The 24,428-nt window shown below is 37.8% G+C and overlaps 1 protein-coding gene across 1 annotated transcript in view; it reads left to right on the forward strand.

Annotated features, from left to right (window-relative positions):
• Positions 1 to 24,428, forward strand: part of ZFHX3 (zinc finger homeobox 3) — a 692,957-nt gene that overhangs the window by 53,019 nt on the left and 615,510 nt on the right. Inside the window, exon 2 of the mRNA XM_083165485.1 lies at positions 4,110 to 4,243. The gene's annotated coding sequence lies outside the window, so the exon portion shown is untranslated. The remainder of the gene's footprint in view (positions 1 to 4,109; positions 4,244 to 24,428) is intronic.

Raw genomic sequence — 24,428 nt, forward strand, 5'->3', positions numbered from 1 at the left:
GTTCTAGAACACTGACACTGTATCCCCCTGCAGCTGACGGCAGCTTACTGGTTCTAGCTTTCTGCCTTGTGGTACGGTATCTCCCAGAATAAGGTCCTGATTAGAGGCACTTTGTCAGAGTTCCCTTCCTCCTAACTGTCTCAGCGGTTCTGCAGCTAGGCGAGCTACCCAAATTATGACCGGGAGCTATCCGAAGCTCATGAGCTAAAGGTTGGAGACCGCTGCTCTACACTCCACACTTATCTCTCTCCAAGCCTTGATACATCTGCCCTTAGTTTTGCTACCAAAATCATTATCATTTATTGTACTTTGCATAAATGATATATTGTTAGATACCGGGTCTATGTTTATGTGAATCCCCTTTTACATATAGGAATGATGGGTTTGTACAAACTTTTTATAGCAAAACCTTTATAACAGGTTGAAATTCAATTGTGCTTAATGCAACAGGCTTAGGGAGTATTCAATCGGGATTCCGACTGTCTGAATGTCCCAAATCCTGGTCGTTTTTGTCTGATCCGACAGTAACTCCACAGTTGGAATTCAATGTTCTGACTGTCAAGCGTCCAAAAGATCGTAAATTTTCTGAAACGGACGTAGTTTGTTGGAAACCGGCCGTGAATTCAACAATCCGTGCCCGTTTCTGACAAAACAGATCCGAATTTTAAAAAAGTAGGATCTGACACCCTTCAGTGCAGTCGCTAACGGCAGAATTGAATAGGTGGGTGCCGATATTTCATCTGTCGGGAAATATCCGCACCGATTGAATACCCTCCTTAGGCTGGCTCCACACCTAAACAATCTCAGCGCGATATGTTGTTTTGCTATTCGATAACTGTGGACCCCTTCAGAATCGCCAAACAATCATTTTATTACTGAGTTATAATTCAGTTGTCATTGCTATTTTACAGAGGCAATTTTACCGCACATCTGTTACCATTTATTGAAATTTGCAGTGTGGTGAAGAAAATATATCTGCCTTGTGCAAATAGTACTTTCTCTATACAAACGTGGGTCTCTACAACAATAGGACTGCAATCGCTGTTGTCATGCTGACTTTCACCCATAGAGGGCAGTGGTTTTCCACCTATGTCCCACGCTGACATCTTTATTTGCATAGGATTTAAATGTGTTTTGCTGTCCGCTTTTTTATGTTGCAGCTGACCTAATACTTCTTTTTCAATTGGATATAATACTGATCACATGAAGAGATGTAAGCTGGCACCTAATAATACAATCCTTAACTGCGTCTCATACAATGACAAAGAGTGCTGTTATATGACTTTAATATTTATAAAATCATAAATATTACACAATGAAAAAGATCATCGCGTGTACATATACTACATACGACGCGGGTTTAAAACAACGCACGGTTCTGACAAGATTCTATAGGAGTAACCGTATAAATATGTAAATGCCCGCTCCCGCCTGCAAATATTACGACGACGCACACTCTTGATTTTAATGTAACTCCTATTTCATCATGAATAATAAGATTCCTGGTTCAAGAGGGTCTATTCTCTTCCCCCGGTGTTGTCCATCCCCATTTCAAGATGAGGTTGTGCAAACACAAAGAGGAATATTTCCCCGTGCTGTAATGTCACAGTTCCATGTGTGCTCACCTTATTATTCCTAACAGCCTAGTTAGCATTAGGTCACCTCTGCATCTCCGTCTCCCCTCAGCAGGGTCACTTATCTCCAGGCTAGATTTAAGAGGAGGGTTTATGCATTCTCTCATCTGACTTATTATTTTCTGTATGTCCCCTGTCATATTTCCTAGTTTCTGCTTGACACAAATTGGTAACATTAACTCCTTCCCTGCTGTACCGTTTCTGTGGGCTTTCTCCGTCCTTCAGACGCTTCCCATTGCCGCGGCCCATTTACCTGTCCTCCTTGTATTGTGGGCAGGCCTTAGCTCTTGTATCCTGCCCTAAAAATCATCTGCGGTAAATTTGGTTTATATATATATATATATATATATATATATATATATATATATATGTATATGTATATATATCATGGAAGGAAATGGGCACTCACCAAGGTCTTATCAACATCGATTTATTAAAGATCAATAGCCATATCCAGTATATATATATATTCATGCAAATAGATAAATATACACAAATAATGTGTGTGTGTGTGTGTGTGTATACATATATATATATATATATAGATAGATAGATAGATAGATAGATAGATAGATAGATAGATGGATAGATTCTATATACATATACTTGATGTGTGTGTGTATGTATATATTTATATATATATATATATATATATATATATATGTATATGTAGGGTCAATATACTGTGTGTTGTTTTTATATATACAGTATATATATATATATATATATATATATATATATATATATACAGTATATAGGCTATACATATACTGTGTATATGTGTGTGTGTGTGTGTATACGGTATATATATATATATATATATATATATAAAATTATGCAATAACATGTAAGTACTTCTTTGCAGCAACTACGTCAGGCTTTAGACTAAGTAAATTGGGATACATTTGAACAATTGTGCACACATACACCATAATTATGTGTTTATTGTTGTTGTTTTGTGTCAATTCGGAGAACACAGCATTTTTTATTATTGTTGATTTTTGTTTTTATTATTGTACTGTAGGAAAAATCATCATAGTCTGTGATTTCAGTTAATTAGTTACAGCCTCAGAAATTGAATGTTTATGTCTTTAATATCTCCATCTATCTATCTATCTATCTATCTATCTATCTATCTATCTATCTATCTATCTATCTATCTATATATATATATATATATATATATATATATATATATATATATATATGTTGTGCATTATTCCAGTAATAAGATTCATTGCCCTTCCTCAAAAGCAGCTAGGCAGACATGAGCGAAATCCTGATTTTTATTGAGAATGCATATAATTCATTTCTCTGCTGTCTCTGCACACCATCCCCCATGTTCCTGCCCAAAAATGAATGCGGTGAAATACTATTAGGCTGTCTGGTTATGTATTTTTGATGAGGACATGCAAGACACTGGCTGACCCTTCGCGGCACGTGTTAGAACTGCACTGAAGAAGCTTTTCATTTAAGTTATGCTATCCAGTCTAGGTGACCTCTATTAAATAAAAAGGGAGAAAACAACCTTTCTTTCTGGCCTTGTGGACCTTTCCCTTCAAAGATTATTTTTTCCTATTATCATGTGCATTAAATGTAACATTAGTATTTATAGCTGAGCATATTTTCATTTTTCTTCTTCCTGTCGGATGATTTAAAAAGAAACAAACGAAGGAAGAAGAAAAAAAAAACCCTACAGATCAGGATTTTTCCGTAGAGGGTGGGATCCCGCAATTCGTTCTCTGTGGTCAGATTATTAAAATTACCTGGTTTTCCAAAAGCGACAAGACATGAATACAAAACACGTATTTCCGACACAAAGAGAAAAAGGCGGAAAAAAAGTAAATAATTTATCCACAAATGTGAGCCAAGAGTTCTGTTTCACATAAAGGAAAGAATTTTTATTTTTGGCATCTCTGTAACCCTTGGTTAACAAGAGTTCCTCTGGAAGCTCCATTCCTGGTACATTAGCATAAATATCCGCCTCTGTTTAACTCCTAACGTGTCATATATATATATATATATATATATATGATATATGTGCGTGTGTGTGTCTGTGCGGTATGTATATATATATATATATATATATACAGTATATATATGTATAAATAATTATTATTTACATATATATTATAATTATTTATATATATGTATATATATATGCATATATATTATAATTATATATATATATATATATATATATATGTTTGTATGTATGCGTGTATATATGCAGAAAGATTTTATAGCGCAAGCCGACATTTTGCATATTGTTCGTTTTACATATTTATATATTTATTTATATCACTTACCCACTTTATACCACATTATAACCGCCGTTAGGCTGTGACCCTCCCCGCCTCACCACCACCTCCCCCCGGAGCTGTACGTTTCCCATGTCTTGACTGCTCACTTACAGTAACATAGAGTTGTCTCTTATTTATTTATATCTTTTTTTTTTTTTTTTTATAAACCCAGCCACAACACGGAACGAGGAGGAGGAGGAGGAGAGAAGCTAAAAAACTAAAAACCCTGAAGGACGGGTCTCAAAAAATCTAAAGAAACCGGGGGGGAATTTCTTTTTAAGAAGAGCAGAAAGCAAGCCATCTGTGGTAAGGTTGCTTTTCAGCTCCTATCGTCTCTCTCTGCGTTTTTATCCCTTCCATTTACTTTATTGTCTAATTGTGGCTTCCTCAGAGGACTGGAGATTGATAGGTGGGGAAAGCACCTAACTTCCGTGCTTAAGTCATACGGGGGTGGCACTCATGTAAATATGCAAATAGGCCGGCTGTCTGCGTTGTTGACACGTGTATGTTTTGTATGCATCTCCCCACCCCCTCGTCTTAGCGTCTGATCTTGAACAGATCGCTCTTGTTTCTTGTGATCACCAGCCCTGCGTGTTGAAAAGGGAAATGTGGTAGAAAAGGGGGGGGGGGGGGGGGGATATTATGGGGCTGAAGGGCATGATTCTCTGACAGGATTGCTATGACTTTCCAATATTAATGTGTGGGTGTTTTTTTTTCTATCTCATTTGCATGTCAAAGTAGTGAAGGTGTGAGACCAGAGATTAGTATTGAAATGACATAATGATGTAATGATTAAAACCTGATGACTTCTGTGTATAAGTGGAGTGAGTGGAGTTTGGGAGGGGGGCACAAAGCGTGGGGCTGTCATAGCTCTTCTTGTCTCTCTGCGGCTGACTGATATTAGGAGCAGCAGAATTTAGCTGCATGATTATTGTGATAATTCTGTTCCGTCTCAGCCTCTACCTTCACTGTCTGCTTTGTATGAACTTATATTTGTTCTGTTTTTATGTCTTTTATTGAAGTACTGTATCCTCCCCTCAGCATTGCTTATAAATATATATAATACTCGTCTCGTTTATCCAGACGATTAGCAATTTTGTCTGAAATAAACAAAAAACGTATTTTCTTATTATCAAATTTAAATATTTCAAAATCATCTAAAATTATTTCATTACCGTTTTTTTTTGCCAGATCGCATTTGAAATTTTCACGACGTAGTTCTGATCATTAGGTGTCAAGTCATTGACGGACAGTGTAGGAAACTTGTGGGGCTGCAGCAATTACAATTATATAGTTAGGACAGGGCCTAATACATTATTTGGAGCGGTATAGGTGATAGTATTATTTTATAATATAAATCTTAGGCAAAATGGCAGACTTGCTTCATAGCTGTGGTAAATAATAATATACTGTACTATACACATCTTGTAGTGGTGCTGTGGGTTTACCCCCTGTACAAAACGGTAGATAGCAGCAAATCCTTAGTCCAGCTCAGTACAATTAGATTTTTTGCGGATATTCAATGAAATTTCCTCAAAAAATGTCTAGATCGCAATGAATAAGAATGACATGACATCACACATCCACTCGGACGATGTAACAGTTTCCTGTGACTGTTTATTTGACGGATTACCTCACGTTGGGCGAGCTGTACTAAGCATTGATAAAATTGAGAGTGATTAGCCAACAGCCAATCAGCTCCTTCCTGTCATTCTTCAAACCTGGTCAGTGACATGACAGATAGGATGTGATTGGCTGGTACTTTATCACTCTCCATTTAATCACTTTTCAAGCTTAGCCCACTAAATGTTATTTTGGAAACCATCTGGAAAGATTATATATATATATATATATATATATATATATATATATTTGTTTCATGTGTGGTGCAATATTTGACTTAGCACCCATAGACACAACTCTGCTAAGCCCGGAGATGGGAACTGTGAAGTTGTTGTTACATGGCAGCATTACCTGATTTTCACTCCGGTTACCTGAAGTGATGTGATACTGTTCTCTCCTCACTGTGCGTTTCCAATAAAGAAGAAAGGCAGCAATGAGGATTGGTGCTATTGATCTGCCCAAGGGGATCATTAGGCATCACTATCAATCTACAAATCAGTAGGCCTGTGTTACTTGCTTGGGCAGTCATTGCCAATTTGTTCCTATTACATAGCCGAGCCCGGAGGTGTTTGATGAGCAGATGCGGCGTTCAGCACAGTACTGCCGAGAATACACACTTAATGTTGCTGAAATGTTTAAGAGAGTTTATGTTGTTTCTCAGAGACCATTTTTCATCGCATGTGTTATTTTTTTTCCTCTGCACCGTTTGGCCGCCGTCGCGCATGAAGATGACCCGTGTGCTACTGTTTACCCCTGCTACTTTTATTTGCTCACTCATTTTTTTTTTCATACTGTAAAAACAGGGGGGAAATAGAATGTCAGGATTTGCCACCATGCGATTCGCCGTGGAGGCGAGAGAGCTCATATTGCCTTTGTGTTACGTAACATAAAATATTGGCCAAACAGCTGCTGCTTGGCTGCAATTGGATTGCCACAGGAATATGTTGCAGGGGAGTTTAACCCTTTAGCCACCTGGACATTATGCTATAAAATGGGGGGGGGGGGGGGGGGAGAGAGAGAAAAAAACACATGTGGATGTCTGACAGATATAGAAAACACGACCAGGGGTAAGGTCAACGTTTCAAGGGTTTAACCAGTTTAATCGGTACTCTCTTCTTCAGGACACTTTGGAAATATATATATTGTATATAGATATATATAGATATATATATATATCTATATATATCTATATATATAATGGCACATACGTGTTTTTTTACAGATGGATGTCATTATTACCATGATTACCCTTTTTACAGGACTTTAATGACTCTTCCTTTCTCTCGTAAACACGCTTGGATTCTTGTTCTCCAGAAAAACTCACACCGCCATATGGGTTACTAAAAATATGAGTTTTTTTGGATTCCTCTCAAAATATCAGCACAAATCTTTCATGATTTCCACTTTGTGAACTGCTGGCTGCATGTCCCCCCCCCCTAGGAGCTTGCATGCTACAAATTAGTCATGCTTCCACATATGTTAGCAGTCTAATGAGTATCATAAAAAATATGGGGAGAAATATTAATTACGCTCGTAAAAGATATCACGTTTTAACCCCCACTTACTGCGCCCAACTATTTTATAAGTGCAGGAAAATATTTGTCATACCATACAACCCTTCCCCCCCCTCCCATCCGCCACCTTGCCTCCCGTACCGTGCTTATAGTCATTCAAAATAATTGTACTTTATTTATAGAGACGAAATTGGCAGGCCTTCTGCACAGTGCAGTCTGAGGCAGATATGCAGCTAGATAAATGGATTGTCACCAGTGATGTATATTATAGCAGACAGCCACAAAAGATATCTCGTGCCCTGCCCAGACGACCTTTCCGTCTGAAGGGTCATTTTATAGAATTAGGATGAAAAAAAAAAAAAAAACCTTTGACAGTATATTTAAATCCCGGAGACTCCATTTATATTTAATTGTTTGTTTCAAAGAACCAGATATCAGGGGAAAGGAGAGCGAGGGCCTGGTACATATTTTAGCATTTTTTAGCGTAGGGTTATTTCGTCCTTTCTGCTCTTAAATAAATGTAGTTCCAGCGGAATGGGATCATTCGTCAGACTGCATTTAGGTCTACAGTCATTAGGTCGACCCCACTAGGTCGACTGGCAGGAAGGTCGACCTGACTTAAGGTCGACATGGGCCAAGGTCGACATGACTTAAGGTCGAATTTGCATAAAGGTCGACATGAGGAAGGTCGACTGGTCATAAGGTCGACATGGGTTTTTCACTGTTTTTTTATCCGAATGTCGACACAGTCGACATGGACACAGTTGGCAATGAGAATCGGACCCTCGCATCGCTCGCTCGCAATGCTTCGGGCACGGTGCCTCGCTGCGCTCAGCACACTATTTTATTCTCCCACCACGCCCTAGTGGATGGTAGGGCATGAAATACCGCCTGTCGGCACATGTCGGCTCAAAAAACAGTGAAAAACCCATGTCGACCTTATGACCAGTCGACCTTCCTCATGTCGACCTTTATGCAAATTCGACCTTAAGTCATGTCGACCTTGGCCCATGTCGACCTTAAGTCAGGTCGACCTTCCTGCCAGTCGACCTAGTGGGGTCGACCTAATGACTGTAGACCTAAATGCAGTCTGACGAATGACCGCATCCCGTTCCAGCAATGTAATATTTGATATAAATGCATGTCTATATATCCGGCTGTATGTTCTGTTCAGAGGAGGTCTCATGGCCTGCTATCAGAATTATGTGTTGTTAGTGATTTTTAAACCTGTTATCTTTGTTATTCACGGAAGCATTGAGGAAACAAATTGTGCAACTTCTCCTTATCAGATACTGCTGGAACGAAGCTGTGCTTTTTACTGATTCTGATGTATGAAATACTGGGTTCTAAAGGGAAAAATGTCTGCTTGCTCTCATTATAGGAGAAGGTGCATTGTTAGAGCACAATTGGGGCCCTCCTTCGTGTTTTTCACTTTGTAACGAAAATCCTGAAAGGGGCACCTTGTGGTTTGAAACTTAAGCAACTTTTATTCTCTTTGCTTTTTTTATTGAGAGCTGGTTCTTCATAGAATTCTAATTGCTAAGGCAGGAAGTGCAGCTTCTGTCTGAATGCAGAGCGGGACACGGGCATTTATAGCATGCATGCAATGTATGCAGGTAGTCCTATAGGGAAAAACGTAGATTTGTTACACGTTTTGCAATGGGTTTATTTGATAGAATTGGACAGTTTGTTATAGAGAGATTCATACTTTACGCAGCTTTTTTTATACGCACATTATTTTTTCCGCACACAGGGCCTGATTCGTGGTCTGCACGCTAAGCATACATTCGCTGCTTGGTGAGTGGGTAATCAAATGATTACTCCTCTTCGGTAATGAACGTCAGTCAGAACGGACTTTTATTTCCATTTTATTTGGAATAATTATTTTCGTCCCCTTCCGATCCGTACTGAATTAGACCCCCCAGTTCCACCGACCAAATAAGCTTACAATCCAATTCCGGTCCTTCACCCTGGCAAAACTGCATTACGTTGTCTTTAAACTTATCAGTTTTATGAAATAAATGATAGATAACATATCATTATTTATATTTTGGCTTTAGATGGAAGAATACATACTTACCTAACTCAACGCTTTCCTCCCTGGGAGATTCCTGGAGAGGAGAAGCAGGTGGAAGGTGATGGGGGCGGGGCCAGGGCCAGGCTAATTACATCATAAGGCCCCGCCCTTGTTCAGGGAAATGCTGGGATTGGTGCAAATGCGCATAGAGGTGGGGTTAAAATGATGCAATTAGCACAGAATTGCTCTATTAGGCCCCAACCCCCTACCAGACTGCAGATTAGCTCCCCACTCTGCCCACTGCACTAGGAAGTGGGCAGAATGTGGGAGAGGTGCTCAGTCTTTTGGGGGTTTGGGGGTCTAACAAAAAAAAAAACAAGAGTCACTCCTAGGGCCAAGAATTAAGTATACTATGTGTCAAGTATTTAGTCTTGTGTGATGACAGATACTGTATGTCCTCTGCTTCCTTTGTCTGGGTTCCAGTGATGATTGTATAAATAGTCACTGAGTATAATGACATGTGTCTTTATGAAAGACAACTCTGTTAGTCCGCCAGGGCAAATATCAGGAAACTGCGTTCATTCATATTATGAGTAAAAAGTATGTCATGGATTTGGTTCGTCCTTCAGGATTATTTTACCCTACTTAACCTTTCCTGGCCTGTTGTGCTTATTGTACAGACAACGTACATACAGTAAGAGTCCTGCCCTCAGTTTCATCTTCTGCTGGTCATCAAAACAGTTATTCTCAGAGACCTTTCAGTAACACAGCGACTATTGCTCTTACTGTTAATAGTATTCTCTATTGATAAAACTCCGGCACATCGCTTTACAACAGAAGGCTCAAGCGAACCTTTATTGAAGCTTACACAAGCAAAAATAACGAGGCAGAAAAAAAAATCTGGCCTTGTGAACAAAAGCTTGCAATCTAAACAAAAACGGCTGTGAATCCGTACTAGGAGATCGCATTTGTGTGGTAAATAAAAATAAGAAAGACATGATATTATTGCTTGCAGCGGTCATAATGATATGCAGTGAAGCCATCGTTATACCCTTCTTGAATATAGAGTCTTTAGGGCACTGATAAGGAACCATTAATACCCTAACTAATGTTGAACCATCAGCTGTCTGAGAATAATAGAAAACCAGCCATTAATATTCATTTGTCAATCCTGAAAGGGCTTACTTAAAACATTGCAACCCACATATAGCTTAACCTCTACAAATATAAAATGTACTATGTGATATTAAATCTCTCTGAAAGTCATATAAAATTCTTCTGTGATCACTTTTTTTTTTTTTTAATAATCTAGCTTTATTTAATCCGTCAATGTGTTTAAGGCCTGGGATAGCAATGTATCGATAAAGGATTCTGTAATGTTTTAACTATGTGCAATCATATTGGTAAATTAGAGGTTTTTTTTAGGAAACTGCGGTGAATTGGACCAATACAATGCTAATTGCTGACGGCGGTCCCGGTGTTTTTGGTTTACCATGTCAGATATATGGCTACATTGCAATGATGCAATTCAGAAAGGAAAGGGGCTGCACTTTCCTGATGTCCAACCAATAACCAGCGACCGTCTACTCTCATTGGACCAAATGTACTTAAAAATGTGATAAAGTTCAGCGTGATAAACTACTAGCCAACCAGCTCCTAACTGTCATTTTTACAACACAGCCTGGGACATAACAGTCAGGAGCTGTTTGGATGGTTGTTTATCGCTCTCCACTCTATCATATTTGAAGTTTAGGACATCTGGGCCATTGTCACAAATATGGTTATATGTTGTATGCACATAACCTGTCATGAGTGTAATAAATATATATATATATATATATATATATGCCCATTAGAGCCAGTCAGGGGGAAAGCGTTAGTGCACATGCGCAGGGCTGCTGGGGCCACCAATAAGGAGAGCCGTTAACGATGGGCTTGCAAGGTTAATACATCTGGTATCAACAGGTGCCCACTTCTCCTCGTTATGCAGGAGAAGCGGGACCCGTTATTTAACAAGCACTAAGGGGGGGGGGGGGGTTAATACTATCTACTCCAATGTTCCCACCATACAAGCTAGAGTTGTAACCGTGTGTTTGCCATAGAAGCTAGTATTATAACCATGTGTCTGTCATACAATCTAGAATTGTAACCGCGGTTCTGCCATACAAGGCAGAATTGTAGCCACTTGTCCGCCATACAAGCTAGAATTGTAACCATGTGTCTGCCATTATTGCAGCTGTGTGTCCATCGCACAAGCTAGAATTGTAACTGTGTGTCCACCGTGCAAGCTAGAATTGTAATGGTGTGTCCACCGTACAAGCTAGAATTGTAACCGTGTGTCCACCGTAGAAGCTAGAATTGTAACCGAGTGTCCACCCTACAAGCTAGAATTGTAACCATGTGTCCACTGTACAAGCTAGAAATGTAACCGTGTGTCCACCGTGCAAGCTAGAACCGTGTGTCCACCGTGCAAGCTTGAATTGTAACCGGATGTCCACCGTACAAGCTAGAATTGTAACCGGGTGTACACCATACAAGCTAGAATTGTAACCATGTGTCCACCGTACAAGCTAGAAATGTAACCGTGTTTCCACCGTGCAAGCTAAAACCGTGTGTCCACCGTGCAAGCTTGAATTGTAACCGGATGTCCACCGTACAAGCTAGAATTGTAACCGGGTGTACACTGTACAAGCTTGAATTGTAACCATGTGTCCACCGTACAAACTAGAGATTGTAACCATGTGTCCATCGTATTTTAATTTTGAATCTGACCTTCCTAATCTTTTTCTTTTGTCAAGTTTGACGTGTGTTACATCCGTCAGTTTTTATTGCAGACATAGACAAATGTATGCGGCATCATTAAGCGCACCTGGCTCCCTATAAAAGATATCATAGGTCACAACTTCACGTATATATGCCTAGAGCTTTCAAAGTCCTGCTTCTTCGCCAGTATAAGACAGCGGAAAGGAATGATATTGGAGCGAAAGTCCGCATCCTTCGAACACTTAAAAAAGAACGTCTTCATAAGATTATATGGCAGGCACTAGATTACCTGCAAACTCCGGCAGAATTATACCGTGCCAAAAATTCAAGATCTGCATCATGCATTTTGTTTTTAAAATGTACATTGTAAAAAAAACTGGGGAAAAATCCCCAAAAAAGTGCATAGTAATATTTTAATTTAATAATAGTAAAAAAAAAAAAAAAGGAGAGCGATAAAATGCATATGGATGTCAGGTATTGAATCTCCAATCCCAAATCCCTGTAACACTTGCAGGCAATGTCAGCGCCAGATGTACTGTGAAAGGGAGCTATCTAAATTAGTTTATTTTCAATATGGAAGTGACATAAAACGATGAAAAAGCTGATCGTAGGCCTGCGGAAGCCAGGCCACAAAAATGTGTAACAAAAGCTGTTACTGGGAATACGGCTTATGTATGGAAACAGCTGGGACATCAGACGGTACTGTCACACTTGTTCAATTATAAAGCAACACTTAAAAAACATAACATAATACTACATAGCACACAACAAATATTGTCAGAGGCATCTGCGCTTCTAATCTCTAATTTGAGTGTTTCAGTTTATATATTATTTTGTATTTTTCTTATGTTATTTAACCTTTACATTTTAATTAATATTATTTTTTTTGCTGATTGTGTGTGAAATATTAGGATATTATCCTCAACCAATGGTTTATGTAGATGACAACAGTAATCCACTGTTTAAAATTTAGGCCAAGAAAAAGTTTATGAATCAGTAATGGCACATGTTCGCAAATGTTATTCTTAAAGTGTTTCAATTACCAACATGGAATGTTCTGCTTTCTTAGCCAATAAAGCGTGTTTAAAAAAAAAAAAAAAACATCAAAGGATTTAAAACTTTAATAGTTAAGAAAATAAATATACAATGCAAGCTTTCATGGCCCAGAAGACCTCAGATATCATATCACAGCATATACACTATACATGATCACACAAGGACCAAATTAACATTCTAATATTTCTTAAGTATCAGGATTTTTTTTAATATCAAAATGAAATTAAATAATCATCACTATCAAACATTTTAATTTAATTGTCAGAAGCTGCCAAACAAATAGGATGTGAGAAAACAACTTTGCCTGCGATGAATACATGCCTGATATAATTCAGAAAACAATGGCTTTAATTACCTAGCTGACAATCCGTCACGTTGTGTAATGATGTAAACTTGTCGACAGATGTAGAAATGGTTCCATACATCTGTGTGTCAGGATCTACAGTATAATTATATGCTTAATATTGTCCTTATTATTATTATTATACTTATATACAAGCACGTTGCCTGATTATTGCTAAATTACTGGGTACAAATCAGAATATTCTGTTGCTGTGTATTTGTACAGTTAGAGCAGTTTGGCTGATCTCCTATACTGTATGTCTGTGCTGCTGCTGCAGTTAATATACCATTGCTGGCAGTACAGTCTGACATGCATGAGTTTGGTGCATAAGCCTCTCCCGGGATAATGTCATATAAATCACAGCTTCTGTATTTCATATGCTCTGTGTGTGTGTGTGCACCGTCTGGGTTGCCTGTTTCCTCTACATAGCAGCACAGTAATATAAAGCTAGGGATGCACACACCTCAGATGGTCAACCCTGCCCCTTTTCCCCCTATGAGCAGGCTCAGGTTCAAAGGCCAGAATCGGGTCTTTTTTGCTTAGGCAGGGTCATAATGAGGACTCAGGCAGCTGACAATGCTGGCAGTTGGCATCCTCTGTTGGGGTGAGGGCATGGATATCTGGCAGCTAGATTCTGGGCAGGTGAATAATCTTCTGCAATGAGATACAGACCTAGCAATAAAACTGTGTAACAACAATGCTAAATATTAGTCAGGCTAATCCATTGTACCTGTGCAGTGAATACTCTACACATCACTGTACTGAATGACATTGTATTTAATGTGTTCAAAGAAAATGCTCAGCATGTGTGTGTGTATATGTGTATATGTGCGTGTGTGTGAGAAGAGGAGGCCTGTGTGCAGCCTCCTCCGTTCAAGCCCCATCCTCTCTGCCGGGAACAGTGCCGCACTGCACAGCGCAGTAGAGTCTGGGCACGGAGGTAATTTTTTCACTTTTCTAGCAGTGCTGCTGCATTCATCGTTGGACTCCGGAGGGTAAGTATTAAAAAATGGGTGCAGTGTGGGCTCCTGTGGGACTCAGGGGCCAGTGTGCAATGCACACATTGCATCCATTATAAATACGCCACTGATCATCTATATATATGTCTAGTGTCTGTTTGTCTCCGATACACTGCCATCTGTTGGCAGCAAGTGAAATTACATCTCTTTCTCTCTCACGCATGCACAAACACAGAGGCAATCGCAAGGTAGCAGACTAGCTTTTGAAGCATTTGCTTCGAACGGGCTTACTTTTATATATATATATATATATATATATATATATATATATATATATATATATATATATACTGTATGTATATATATATATATATATATATACATATACATGAATGTATACATTTTTGTGTGTATATTCTTGTATACTTTTAGGTATACATTTAGTGTATATATATATATATATATATATATATATATATATATATATACATCACACACACACGTATATTGATACATGCATACATTTTTGACGGAAATGTTAAATTGTGACTCCTGACGATAAACAGAACACGTAATCAAGCATTTTATTTCCTTTGTGAATATCAATCAAATGGATCTTCAAGACTTAGAGCAGCCCGTGGCGGCCAGCTCTCTCCTGAGAGGGGTTTCATCCCACTGTCCTCTGTAAGTGTGGTCACTGTGTCACTCTACCTGTCCTCAGGTGTGCTCCTACACAGGAGAGACAATCTCCGTGACATTCCTCATCCCCTGTGTGTGTGTGTCTACCCTTCCGCAATGCTCCCATTATATGAAGCACCAGCAGAAATGGTAACCATTTCCACTAAGATATCAGCAGACCGCCCAAGCTGAGAGTCCTTTAACAACTAGAGAAAGATGATGTGTAGGGGATTCTGAATGAGCAAGCTTGTGTGGTCTGGCTCCTGGATAAAAGGCTTCTCACAATAGCTGCCTCCCCGTTCTGCCTCGACATGGTGAATACTATATATATATGAGCTGAGTACAGATTGGCCGAACACAGGTTCAAACTCCTATATATAGACACAACCTAATAAACAGTTTACAAGTATTGTGTAGACATTTTATACTGAATCTATTGTTGGACGCTTTGATTTACACATGTACTTGGAATACAGTGGTGATTTTGCGCGTTCAGATGTTTCATAGGCAAAAAATATTTGGGTAAAGCAACAATAGTCTCAAAATAATAGATTCAGTCATCTGATAACAGCTGTGCGCCGTATTTACTAACGCGATATGTGACGTTTTGCAGACCCGATGCTTATTATTATAGAACCACTTGTATTCGTTATTCCATCAAAGACACTCAATTGTTATATTATCGGAGCGCACAAAAAGACGCATCTTATACAACCATGGGATGTGTCACTGGTGCAAATGACACTAAAATTGTTCTATTTTTCATTGAACGTAATATAAATCGGATTAGAATGCTGAAATGATGTGAGGTACACAGACGTAATCTATGATACAAAGGCGTGTTCAATTATATTATTACCTATTCATAAATGATGTGTGATAATCCCCAAATGTTACACTTTGGGTGCTGCGAATCGTTCTGCTTTTAAATGACAATTTCTAAATATAATCTGGAATATTTCAGAACAAGCGGCGATGGCATCAGGATTTAAAGGGAACGAGCTGTCATCTGTTAGGGGGACTTGCTGTATTATTTCATATTTTCAAAGCTGTCGTGTGTTGCAACATTCGATACTACACAGACCAATAATTACAATGCAATCATTTGAACACTGTTTTGTATTTAATACTCATATATATTATGTTCTATCGTACATATCTTTATGTTCTATCGTATCAATGTAATGTAGTGAAGATGCTAAGAACCGTACACAGCAGATATGTCTGTTTTTCCTTTACTTTACATGAGCATTACCTTACATGTGTGATAATGGTTATAGGAGTCACTATTAAGGTTACTTATATGTACATTCCCCTATATGATAATATACATAAGTGTTTCATTCATTGTTTGAGTTTACTCTTGCTCGTTGCCTCCTTACTTATTCACCTTTCTGAGGCTGACAGACAGTAGAAATGAAGATTTTTTTTTTAAACTCCTAACTCAGATGATGTATATAAAGGTAAAATGAGAAAAACACTTAAAGGACTTAATAGTGTAATAACAATATTTGGACAAGGAAATGAGGCCCCTGTTGCCATTAGCCTATTAATATTCTTATACACCATGCGGAAAAAGGCACAGAGCCACAGTGTGCTAGAAGTACTCCGAATTAGCTCTACCCAGTCGGGAGAGGTACAAACCTGTGTGTGTGTGTGTGTGTGTGTGTGTGTGTGTGTGTGTGTATATGTGTATATATATATATATATATATTTATATCTGCACTTTTGTTGATGGATAACAACATCTAAACTTTGAGTGCCACTTCTTCTACTGTCATATATATATATATATATATATATATATATATATATATATATATATAAAAGCAAATCGATTTGGGACTCTGTAGACTTAGTGTAGTTGCTCTGGTGCCTTCAAGAGGGTTACCATGTGGGTATAGACGATGCGGCACTCAGGAGTCTGTCAAGATCCGACATGTACATTGTTTTTTTCCAATACAAACTATTGAAACAGACTCCTGAGTGCCGCATCATCTATACCCGTATACAAGGGCATAACTACCATAGGGGTGCAGGGGCTGCAGCTGCTATGGGGCACAGAGCTTTTGGGGTCCCATCTTTCCTCTGTAAGTTAGATGTGCTCTCTAAAATTAACAGTATTGGCTGATAAATAGAGACCCTTACCAACTTTTGCTTTGGGGCAAGTGAACATCTAATTACGCCCATGCCCATATATATATATATATATATATATATATATATATATATATATATATATATATAGTTCTAGACGTCTGCCACTCCATTATTGTATAGTGTACCAGGTAACTGCTTCCCAGGGAATACTCCCAACATACAATGAACAGAACAGGCGGCACCCGAAGTCTCGGATTCGCCCGCATACGATACCTTCCAGCATCCTCCGGTCACCCACTCCCAATCAGTCAGTGCTTGAGGTCCCGCCGGGCAAGCTTCCCCGTTGTCATGACAACAAGACATACTTTAACATACTGCATAAGTGTTACATATAAAAATAGCATGTGTTACGCATAAAAATACTTTAAAAGAAGTGTGGACTATATGTTACCTGTACAGGAAAGGCTTGCTAACAATATTTTATGATTAATTCATTATTTCTTTGAACACAAGTAACTCTCCGCTATTTACTATAGTACAAAATTTACAGAAAGCTTTGGAATCCCAGAGACTCGATAAGCCCTCTTGGTGCTATTGAGTTTAATACAAAAATCCATCTACTTTCTAGCTGGAAGAGATTTCTTCCTCAATTCGCGCCCCTGTTATGTAAAGGAACAGTATATGATCTATTATTTTGCTTCCGAGGCTTGCCAGATTGTGTTCTTCTTGTACAAAATGGCGAGCCACTGGTTATTCACTCTCCCCTGTCTGTAAAGCACTTTAGATAGCAGAGCTCGTTCTTTAAATTGGGGCTCTGTTTTTCCACACATAATATGGGCATATCAATATGTACACTACGAATTTCGATGAATAAGTCAGTAAATCATTAACAGTATCATGTTTTCCGGTGTAGGGATGATGAAACGTATGGCCTACTGTCATAGAGCGAAAGGCAATACAACCGAAGCAGCGATGACATCCATTTTTTTTAAACATTGTAAGAGCAGATGTGTGACCTCTAAGCATGTTAACATTGACACCTTCATTCTTATACTCTACTCAAGAAATAAAGACACGGAGACTTAGGTTTGGCAGAAACTTGTTAGCTGATTTTATTTTGAAATATTTTAAGCTAATTTTGATTATTAAATTTATTTAAATTTATTTGAATGGTGGCCAAGAAAGAACGGCTATGACTAATCTCCACCCCAAACTAGTATACGTAATTTGGCCTAAAAAACAGAAAGCGGTACCCTGAACTACTTTTGTACTTTTGTTTTATGTGTTTTAACTATTGATGTAATGTATTATTACAATAAAGATTGTTGTTATTATTATTATACAGTTGCGTTTTTCCGTTATTACGGCTTTGTTTATTAAATAATTAAATAACACACAAAGAAGCAAACACACACACACATGTATACATTTTTGTGGTTATATTATTTTAGTATATTAATAATCATTCTGCCATTTAATGTTATCTAAGTCCTACATAAAATTAAAAATGCATGTTAATTAGTAATAATAGTGTTGTTTTTTAATATAACACATTTGTGGATTCTCTCTCTTTTTAAGGTACAATTTTTTCTTCTAAATAAACACCTTTATTTTTTAAATATGTTTTTTATTCATCCAACTAACTGCATCTGGTAACAGACCATTTTAAATCATACAGTACCTCCCATAACCCAGTAGGTGGCGTTGCAGCCTATCCTGCAAACAAGATGAAAAACCTGTGTAATATTTAGGTGTATTTTCTTCAAAGCTGCCTTCCCTTGTTAATTTGTTCTCCGCTGCATTAAATACTGTCTAGGGGGTATTAAATATGAATCTTGTAATTTTCCCCAGCTACCTGTTACTTTCTAAAGGATTAACTTTAAACCTAATTTGGCCATTGATAAGGAGCCATCATAAATAAAACAGAAAATACAGTATGGAAATGTGTCTAATACATTGATTTAAAATGATAGAATATCAATAATTTAATATATTGCTTTAAAAATGATACTACATATATATTTTTTTGTCTTAAAATATCATAGTGGAAGACATTGGAGCACATATCTGCAGTTAATTAGCATAAGTGTAGACCAAACATATTGCAAATATAAAACTGATGCATTTCAAATGATAGTTTTTTCGGTGTTTTCGAGCTTGCAAAAGGCTAGTATACATGGGTAATCAGATATAACAGAAGAGACGGGTTATCTTACGGAATACAAACGCAGGCTCTGTCTGATTTGTGGATTAATTCACCATCAATGCTTTACAGGCCTGTCTTCTAGTAAAAGGACTATGTGATATTTATGATCCAGTATATGTTTCGAATTTTTTAGTGTGTGTGTGTGTGTGTACTGTATATATATATATATATATATATATTTATTTATTTTTATTTGTATTTTCTTATAATTGCCGAAGCGATAGATATGCCGGCGGACGGCGGACTGAGGGAAACAAAATCTGAATATCAAAATTCATTTTATCGCCAGTATTAGATAGTGCTGAAACAACCAACTTGATTCCTTTTGAATTACCTGAATCATATATATGTAATATATATATTTTTTCAATATCGCCTATTTCCATGGCAACCGCGAGCTGTCAGTTCTGTTTTTGACATTTTTCTCATTTGGTAAGATTTCAGAATTGCCATCCAACTGCCAACATGTCATGACAAGAAAAAAAAAACTGCATGAAAAATCTAATGGGTGTCTGCTATGATTGTCCTCACTCGTGGCAGGGAAGACAAAACTGATGAATTGTGAAATATATTCAGAAGGATTCAAAAAAAAAAAACAACCCAAGTGTCTAGGACCCCCTCCGTCCTCACAAACACCTCCTCATTCTTCTCTTGTTCTGCTTGATGCACCAAACACGCTTGCTCTGACACTTAGGTTTGTAGAAATTTAAGATTAACAGTTTTACATTTGAACCGCGCATTTCTATATTTTACACCTGTCTTTAACTTATTTCGTATTTTACGGTTTTTTAAAAGGATTTTAAAAGATATCTTCGTCCAATATAGTTGACCAGTACAACAACCATAAATATCTATTTATGGTAACGTCCATTTTTTTTGTGTTTGTATATATATATATATAAAAATAAATAATAGAATAGGTTTTATAATATATATATATATATATATATATATATATATATATATATATATATATATATATATATATAAATATTAGAATATGTTTTATATTTTTTACCTCTAGAGATTCTGACACCTAAATCTATGTAAGGTTAATAATGGCTTTTTTTCTGTTTGATTATATTATAGAAAATTGATGTGAACGTAATTTAAGAAAACAAAATTGGTTCCCATTTTGAGATTGTTCACTTTATTCTGAAAAGCTTTTGTTAGAATAGATAAATACTCTTTTAGTTATTCTGTGATGCCTTTATACTGCACCCTGAAACCCCCTATTGCTGAATATTTCAGAGAGAACATATTTGTCTGCCTGTGGTTTGGCATTGCTAGAAATGGGATTTTCCACATCTTATTGTCTTTTACAAATTTAGGCTGAGATACTGATGAAGACTCATATCAGAAAATGATTTGATAAGCAGCTGCAATCTTCAGGTTTTTTTTCCCCAACTAATAGGTTTCACCGAACCCCTGCAGTGCTCCACACGGTGTCTTTCTACATTCAGATGATGTTGCTTCAGCCTGTAAAAAAAAATAAGGCTTTTTAATACAAGTAGACATCTACAACGCCCCTTCTTGTACTTTTTTTTTTTTTAACATAGAGTATATGGTTCACATAAGCTGTTCAAGAACACAGCAGTACTAAATATACTAAGAGATTTAAAAAAAAAAAGTTAGGGAAATTAGATTAAATCTTTTTTGCTTTTTACACTGTTTATTAACTTAAAAAAATAAAATAAAAAAAATGTGCCAGCTGTTTTTGTAACATTCTCAAAAAATACAATATTACTGTCATTTTTATTTTAATAAAAAATTTACTCTAATCATTATAGAACACAGGTTTAAAACACATTTTCATAACCTGCATAAAAATTAGAAATGGTAACATGTTTATGATTTTAAGATATCCTCAGTGTTTAATGATTGATCAGCATGCGCTGTAGTATACTAGTTAATACAGAGACAAGTAACTAAAAAAACTTTATTTTTCTTCGGATCAGGAGACAGTTTGGTGGATATATAATGTTTCCTAATTGACAAAATAAAAAGGCTTGCATTATTCAATCATTGTAAGTAACCTGCATTGGAAATCAGTAGATGTTTTTTGTGGATGTCTGCAGCTCACAGAATAAGCATTAATATCTTGGTGTAAAATAAGATTTATTCCACAAACCATCAAAACCTTGCTCTTCGTACAGATTACCCTATGCCCTTAAGTCATTGGTTCACACATTATATTGTATAGACTCCATGCAATATGAAAAATCCTGGTCTTTCATTTATATTCTGCTTAAGTCAGGGACATAAATATTAAAATGAAATGCCAAGAGAGAACCATCTCACAAAAACTGCAGAGCAAAGCTTAAGGATTTTTGTTAAGTATTTTGTTTATTAAAAAACATTTTAAAGTTGACAACAATTTTGAAAAAAAAATGAATTATTTAAAAGTCTTGGTATTTTACATTTTAAAAAATAGAATATATTTAAGTATATTGTACTAAACCAAACAGACTATAATAAAACATGACTAGTCATCCATAACTGCATGTAATATTTATTTGTAATAAGGACCCCAGATTTGTCTCTACCATGTGAATAATCTGTACAATGTTCCGTCATTGTATGCATACAAAATATATTTCAAATATAATATTTCACCCAGTTTAACAACATGCATACAGTATATAGCAGAGAAAAGTCTGCTCTTTACCTAGAGTTCTTCAAAATAATTTAAAAAATAATAATGAATGATGAATGAGGGCTTGTGACAGACAGACCTGGACATTTTCGTGCCATGCTTAGAACTCAGTTGGAGGGTAAATTAGAATCTAGACATCAAAGAGTTATTTTGCTAGACTAAGATTCTACTGGTATGATTTTTTCAAAATTTGAATCTATCTACTGTATATTGTGGTCAATTCACAGCACCGAAAAACACTGACATATATGTGCAAGCATGCATACACTTTCCGCTTTATGGTTATTGTTCTTGCTGACTGTGTTTGTCTACAGTGTGTAAGATGAACTGAAGCAGATTTCAGGTCTTATACTTCTGGATCCTTCTGTCTAATAAGATAATTTTATTGTGGGGCCCAATCACAGTAGCAAATTAAGGAAATTGCAGTAGTTTTTTTTTTTTGGTCTTGCTGATCTTTTTCCTTGTAGCTCCTATAATATAAATTCATGATAAGGAAGACCACATATAAACACACACACACACACACACACACATATAAAAACACACATACACACATTCACACACACACACACACACACACACACACACACACACATATATATGTTTTGAAAGTTTAATTAATTTTCTGTCTGTGTGACTGATATGTAGATGAGCAGTTGGGCATAATATATACGATGACACTGCTAACGAGGCAAGATACTGGAATGTCAAAATATAAAGTACACTAATTGCATATTAATATACATAAGGTATCTGTATACCTAGGACTGTACAGTAGAGAGAGGTCAGTGAGACAGCTAGAGATTAATGGTTTGATGTTGTGCAGAGAATACCAGCAACAGATAGTGGTCATCCAACAAGCGTAGGTTGTGATTCCAGTGTTTGTTAGTAACAGGAGTTCAAACATATAAAGATCACAGGCAAGATCAGAAAAACAAAATTTGATAAAGGGGAATGGCAACATTTTAGAAACTGCCTAATACTGTATGCCCAGGTGGTTTCACAAGACTATTTTCAGCTGTAGGTGTGGCAATGACATTTGCACCGAGCATGCCCATTGTTGGGTAACGTTTCTGAGAAACATTGTCCAGGGTGCTTGAAAAATAACTCTAAGTTCTTGACATAAGCCTCCTGTTAATGAGGAGGTGTCCTAGGCGCCAATGGAATAAGGTTGGTCAGATGTGTTACATCGAAAGCATTGTCATTGTCCTAAAGTTCTCAAGAACACTCAAGACTACTGTGGAGAAGGGGGGCTGCTGCAATGCTGCCCCACCCTCTGCTGCTGACACTGCTGGTCCCACCACCGGTGCCTGCTGGTCCCCGCCGCTGCCTGCTGGTCCCCACTGCCAGTCCTGACCCCCTTAGTGGTCGCTTGACACAGGGCATGTGCAATAATTTCTTTGGTGCTGCACATGCGCTGACCCCAGCCTCTATGGGCTGCTTCATCAGCAGTTCATAGAAGCATATTCATGGTCCTGGGTTCGGCGCATGTGCAGTATCTTTATTGGTACTGCACCTGAGCAGAACCCGTTTTTATGGGCTACTTAAATCAATATACACTGTTTATCCGTAATGCCAATTACACATTATGCCGCACACCATGATGCCCATTACACATTATGCCACACGTGATGCCCATTACACATTATGCCCGACACCATAATGCCCATTACACATTATGCCCCACAGCCTTAATGTCCATTACACATGCCCCACAGCGTAATGTCCATTACACCTTATGCCCCACAGTGTAATGCCCATTACACAGTATGTTCCACATGTAATGCCAATTACACAATACACCCCACATGTGATGCCAGTTACACATTATGCCCAACACTGTGATGCCAATTACACAATACGACTCACAACGTGATACCCATTACACATTGTGCCCACACTGTAATGCCCATTACACATTGCATCGCACACTGTGATGCCGATTGCACATTATATCCCACACCGTAATGCCCATTACACATTATGCCCCACACCGTGATGCCCATTACACATTATACACCACACCATAATGCCAATTACACATTATGCCCCACACCATGATGCCCATTACACATTATGCCCACAGCGTAATACCCATTACAAACTATGCCCACACCATAATGGTCATTTTACATTATATCACATTATGTAAGTGCCACTTACCTACATGGCAGTTTCCTGCTTGTTGCCATGGGGTGGTTACATGCTCATTGCCATGGGGGATTTCCTGCTGGTTGCCATGGGGTTATTACATGCTCATGACCTAAGGGGGATTTCATTACCCAGGGGGTTACTGGCGCACTGCATGCCCGCCAATAAAAAACAAACAAACAAGCTAGTCGAGGTTTGCGGCTGTCAGGCGATGCCCTCCTGCTGGGACTGGTGGAGGAGAGCTCCTGGCAGCAGAGAATAATAAAAAGCAGGTGAGCACCTCCCTTCCCCATGCTGACCTGAAGCTTGAGTGCGTCATGTGGAGCTGGTGCCCCGGTGGCTATAGCAGTGGCAGACAAGTTGTTCAGTCATGTGGTGGCAGGCGTGGTGCCCCATGCAGCTGCAAGGCTTGTCTGCCTCTAGAA

This window comes from Crinia signifera, chromosome 11 (assembly GCF_055691185.1).
Source record: "Crinia signifera chromosome 11, ASM5569118v1, whole genome shotgun sequence".
Taxonomy (NCBI): Eukaryota; Metazoa; Chordata; class Amphibia; order Anura; family Myobatrachidae; genus Crinia; species Crinia signifera.